Source organism: Myotis brandtii, unplaced genomic scaffold (assembly GCF_000412655.1).
Source record: "Myotis brandtii unplaced genomic scaffold, ASM41265v1 scaffold325, whole genome shotgun sequence".
NCBI classification, from domain to species: domain Eukaryota; kingdom Metazoa; phylum Chordata; class Mammalia; order Chiroptera; family Vespertilionidae; genus Myotis; species Myotis brandtii.
The window spans coordinates 1,073,503-1,078,909 of NW_005362486.1; the positions used below are offsets into that span (position 1 = coordinate 1,073,503).

General features: G+C 45.1%; 1 protein-coding gene across 3 annotated transcripts in view; it reads left to right on the forward strand.

Moving 5' to 3' along the window:
- The first annotated feature begins 3,867 nt into the window (after positions 1-3,867).
- The window catches only part of KIRREL3 (kin of IRRE like 3 (Drosophila)), a 498,221-nt gene continuing 496,681 nt past the window's right edge, over positions 3,868-5,407 (forward strand). For all 3 annotated transcript variants that reach the window (XM_005870878.2, XM_014543406.1, XM_014543407.1), the window contains exon 1: positions 3,868-3,872. The gene's annotated coding sequence lies outside the window, so the exon portion shown is untranslated. The remainder of the gene's footprint in view (positions 3,873-5,407) is intronic.

Below are 5,407 nucleotides of genomic sequence, written 5' to 3' on the forward strand. Positions count from 1 at the left end.
AGTCTCCACCCCGAGTCTCTGTTTAGCCCAGGGTGAGTGCTATGCCTGGTCCCCAGACTGTGATGTCACACCCCAGCTCTACCCTTGACCTTCAGGAGGCTCTCAGGGGAAGCAGTTTCTCTGGGTGCCTCTTTCTGCCCTTGTCTGTTTGCTGTGGAGACTATAAGGCTCAGACAGGGGCTGTGAGTGCTGATATGAAATGATCAGGATAATTCTGATCTTGTAAAAGTTGTGAATCTTTAAGTTATAACAAATGTATATGCATGAAAGTACAGAGAACTACTTAACCCTTATCCATGTACCATCCAGATGTGATGCATATTGTGTTATTTTTTGTCCTAACTGCTTTAGAAGAGAATTCAAAGCAAAAATGTACAGATGTAACTGAACCCCCATATCCCTCTGCAAAGACAATCACCCTCCTGGAGTTGAATTTTATCTTTATATTTAAATTGTTTGCATTTTTCTTGTTTAGGTATCCCCAGACAATATGTACTTACAATGTTTCTTAAATTTTATCTACATATCATCACATATTTTTATAATTTGTCCTTTCATTCGACATCATGTTTTTGAAATTTACATATGTTGATACATTTAAATCTAGTTTATTTTGTTTTAACGACTAGAAAAGAATTTGATTGCATGGACTACATACTATCCATTATGTTAGTGATGGGCATTTAGCTCATTTCCAAGTTTTTACGATTGTTAATAAGACAGAAGTGAACATCCTTGGTCAGATCTGTGTGTGTACGGGTGCAGAATTTTCCCTCGGATGCATGGCTGGAAGTCAATTCCTGGATCGTAGGGCATCTATCTCTTCAACATCACCAGATATTGGCAAATTATTCTCCAAGGAGTCTGCACTAATTTACACTCCTTTGTCCAGTTGTGACAATTTCTGTTTCTTCTTCAATGCTTGAAATTAGGAGACTTTTACATTTTTTTCCTAATTGATAGGTATAAAAATCATTTTTTGGAACACATTTTCTTTTTTTAATATATTTTTATTGTTTTCAAAAAAAAAGGGAGAGGGAGAGGGAGATAGAAACATCAATAATGAGAAAGAATCATTGATGGCTGCCTCCTGCATACTCCTTACTTGGTGGGGATCAAGCCCTCAAACCAGGCATGTGCCCATGACCAGAATCAAACCCAGGACCCTTCAGTCCACAGGCTGACACTCTATCCACTGAGCCAAATGGCCTAGACTCGAGCAACACATATTCTTTTTTACTAACAAGGTTACATGTTTAAAAGTATTTATTGGCTATTTTAATTTTCTCTTCTGCAGATTTCTTGTTCACCTCCTTTGTAAATTTCTCTCGCTTTTTAAAAACACACTTATCCTCTATAATAATAAAAGCATAATATGCTAGAGTGGATGTCTTTCCAGACAAAGCCCCAGCAGGCAGGGGCCGAGGCAGAGGCGGCCGCCGTGGCGGTGGGGGCCAAGGCCCTTGCACAAAATTTCATGCATCGGGCCTCTAGTAGAAAAATATTTTTAATAGTCTGGACACAAATCCCTTGCTGAGTATGCAATACTGATTCCCATATGCTCAGAATCTCAGTTATTTCTGCTGGGCAGACTCTAAGTGAGAGTAGCTATGGATGAGTCCTTGTGCTCAGAGCTGCCCAGGGGCAGTGTGTGGGGGGCAATCGCTACCATCTCTAAAACAGTACGGCTAGAGCACCGCCCTAGGAGGCAGAAGGCCTGGCTTCTAGACTCACTCTGACCCTTGATTATCTGAGAATTCTCAGGACTCTTTTTCTTCATCTGTGAAATCACAATATTCATACCAGCCTCCGGGGCTTTTGTGAAAAGCAAATAAGATCCATAAAAATCAACTTTTGAAATAACTATACACATGTTAGCCATTATTAGTAGCGGCAATTCAAATACAAGGTTATTGAATTAGCCAGTGGGCTGCCATAACAGAATATCAAACAGCAGTTCTGGAGGCTAGAAGTTCAAGACCAGGTGCCCGCATGGTTGCCTTCTGTGGGAACTTTCCTCCTGGCTTACAGACGGCCACCTTTTTGAGGTGTCCTCACATGGTTGAGAGAGAGCGCTGATGTCTCCCCCTCTTTCTCATCAGGGGACTGGCCCTACCCCATTAGGGTCCCACCCTTGGGACCTCATGTAATCTTTATCACCCCTTCAGAGGCCCTATCCCAAGTGCAGTCATGTTAGAGGTTAGGGCTTGAACATAAGAATGTAGGGGTGATGCAACTCAGTCCACAGCAGTCAGGGTCCTTTCATTTATTTCCAAAAGGATCTAAGTTTATTAACCTTTCTTCAGGGCTTGGAGACCTAGATGGGAACACCACTAATTCTGTGAAGTTATCTCTGGCTCGCTCAATTCAAAAGTATTCTGGTTCTCAAACTAAGGTCTGATCATTTCTGTGACCATCCTTCATGAGGGACAAACCCTTATTGTCGGTCTTTTTCTTATACAGTGCCAGCTTAAAACCAATTGAGAGACCAGACCGGTACTATCAAATAGAACAGCGGTTCTCAACCTGTGGGTCGTGACCCCTTTGGCAGTCAAACGACCCTTTCACAGGGGTCACCTAAGACCATCCTGCATATCAGATATTTACATTACGATTCATAACAGTAGCAACATGACAGTTATGAAGTGGCAACGAAAATAATTTTATGGCTGGGTCACAACGTGAGGAACTGCATTTAAAGGGCCAGAAGGTTGAGAACCACTGCAATAGAACTCTCTGTGATGTTAGAAATGGTCTATAAAATCGACATTGTCTAGTACGGTGGCCACTAGCTAGCCCCATGTGTCTACTGGGCACTTGACATATGACTAGTTTGACTGAAGAAGTGTATTTTCCATTTTGTTTATGTGCCATCAACTCTAATGGGAGGAGCACGGTGGGTAGTGTGGCAGCTGCATCTAGCAGCTCACTTCTCCTCTTTTATTGTGTGGTCTTAGAGGCCCTAGATCCATCTGTGCTGGTGTCTCCCTAGGTTCTAACAGGATTATCTGATGAAAAAAAATGAAAAGGAAGGAAGTTTGGAGCTCACATCAGAATTCCAAAGTGGGGGATGTGTGTGAGGGGGCTGAGGCTTAGGAAGTCAGAGGACAGCAGAGTGGTGGAAGGAAGGAAGGAAGGGAAGAATTCGGAGGGAAACGCTCTGACTGAAATGCAGCCCTGGCACATGCTTCAAAGGGCAGGCGTTTGGAAAACATCAAGTTTCTACCTTCCCCATTTTTCTTTTACTTTCAGAAAAAGTCTGTGAAATAATCCTTAACGATCAAGGGTTTCCTGATTTATGATGGAAAGGTCCCTTGCAAGCACTCGGGACTACCACTCTGCAGGCCTGAAATGAGAAGGGGAAAAAGCTGCCACTTGTTAACCTCAAAAGGTTTCAGCTTTTTAAATTATTTTCTTTGGGTCCCAAATAGGAGCAATTCACATGAGGGCTCACAGAACATAGACAATTAATTCCATCCCCGCTGGACCGGGAGACCTGCCCTAGCCGGTCTTGCCCATCTCGGGCTCCGTGTTCTGCCTCCAGATCGTATTAGGCTTCCCCACCGAAGCTTAACAAACGAAGAACCGTAGCTGCAATGGGCAAGATCCCCTAGGGCCTAGGCCAGTGGTCAGCAAACTGCGGCTCGGCAAACCGTGGCTCGCGAGCCACATGAGGCTCTTTGGCCCCTTGAGTGTGGCTCTTCCACAAAATACCAACTCCTGCGCACGACATACAGTGCGATTGAAACTTCGTGGCCCGGGCCCGAACATACAGTGCGATTGAAACTTCGTGGCCCGTGCGCAGGAGTTGGTATTTTGTGGAAGAGCCACACTCAACGGGCCAAAGAGCCGCATGTGGCTCGCGAGCCGCGGTTTGCCGACCACAGCCCTAGGCTCATTGATAAGAGAGAACAGTATCAAAGATAATCACCGGAAGTCAGGATTCTGAATTATCCCTCAAAGCAGAGGACAGAGTAGTCCATCTCTGCTCTGGAAAGTTCGGCTTGACACCAGCACATTGAAACGGTGTTTAGAATCCTGAAAGCTACTTCTCCAGACCCTGACCCTGAGGATCCACTCACTGTCTCTTCTTATTGACTCACCGCTGCCACTCACAGGCTCCTGAACTCCGCCTACTGTGCTTGGGATTTAGCAAATGCCTTTGTGTGTCTCACAACAGGGGCGTTCAAAGGAGGAGACCCATCTTTCGTGCTCAGATCAATAGGCCAAATCCACACTTACTTTTTAGCTCAAAAAAAGCTTTCCGTTTTCCCCTTTCATGGTCTTTGGCATCTGTGCCAATACCAGTAACCACCACACCAAGACTCACTGACCTAGAGCTGGAGCAGGGAGGTGAGACAGGAGCCACAAGAATGGGTCCACCTTCATGTAACTCACCAGAACATTAAAGGTTCCAAGGTTCCAGGGGAAGCCTCACGCTCTGCAAGCATGTCAAACTCACAGCCGGCAGGCCGCATGCCTCGTTTATGGCCAAGAGCTTGACATGCTTGCTCTAAAGCAGGGGTCCTCAAACTTTTTAAACAGGGGGCCAGTTCACTGTCCCTCAGACCGTTGGAGGGCCGGACTATAGTTTAAAAAAAAAAAAACTATGAACAAATTCCTATGCACACTGCACATATCTTATTTTGAAGTAAAAAAACAAAACGGGAACAAATACAATATTTGTATTTGCATGTGGCCCGCGGGCCGTAGTTTGAGGACCCCTGCTCTAAAGTATCCACTCACTCCTTACTGGCGTCACTCATCCACTCCCTCCTTCATTCTGCAGACACCTTGAGGCCATCCCTGTCCCTTGCCCTGAGCCTCACACATCATCGTGGCTCTCCATGGAGTTGTCATCATCCAAGTGACCTCAGTGACATCATCGACATAATCTGGGCTCACCTCAGAGAGGAACAAAGCTGGGGGAAACCCCAGTGACTTTTCAAAAGTCTTGTTCTAGTCCCGGCATTCACTGGGTTGGCCCAGCTGCTCTTGCGATTCCTGGCAATGCCTCTAAGAAGAAGAGTAACGAGTAAAGTTGGTTGAGTGATCTACAGTTAACAACATGCTGTGTTGAGAATGGGTCCCCGCCTGGGGAACCTGGTTGAATCTCTCAGCCTTTATTTCTCATCTAGCCCATGGGAATCATTATATAGACCACAGGGGGGTATCAAAATGTTTGAAAGGGGTTCTCCTGGAAGGTTTTGCTGAATTGGATCCGTCTATATTAAAAGTTGCATCGGGAGCAAGGCGGCCTGTTTTCTCACCACCTCAACTCTCACCTCCTCCCAATAACAAGTCATAATAGGTTTAACACTATCCCTGTTAAAAGGCATTTGGGCATGTCTTGCACCTAGAAATTTGAAAAAAGAGAAAGTCTCACTTGGGTGGTAACAGAGACCTG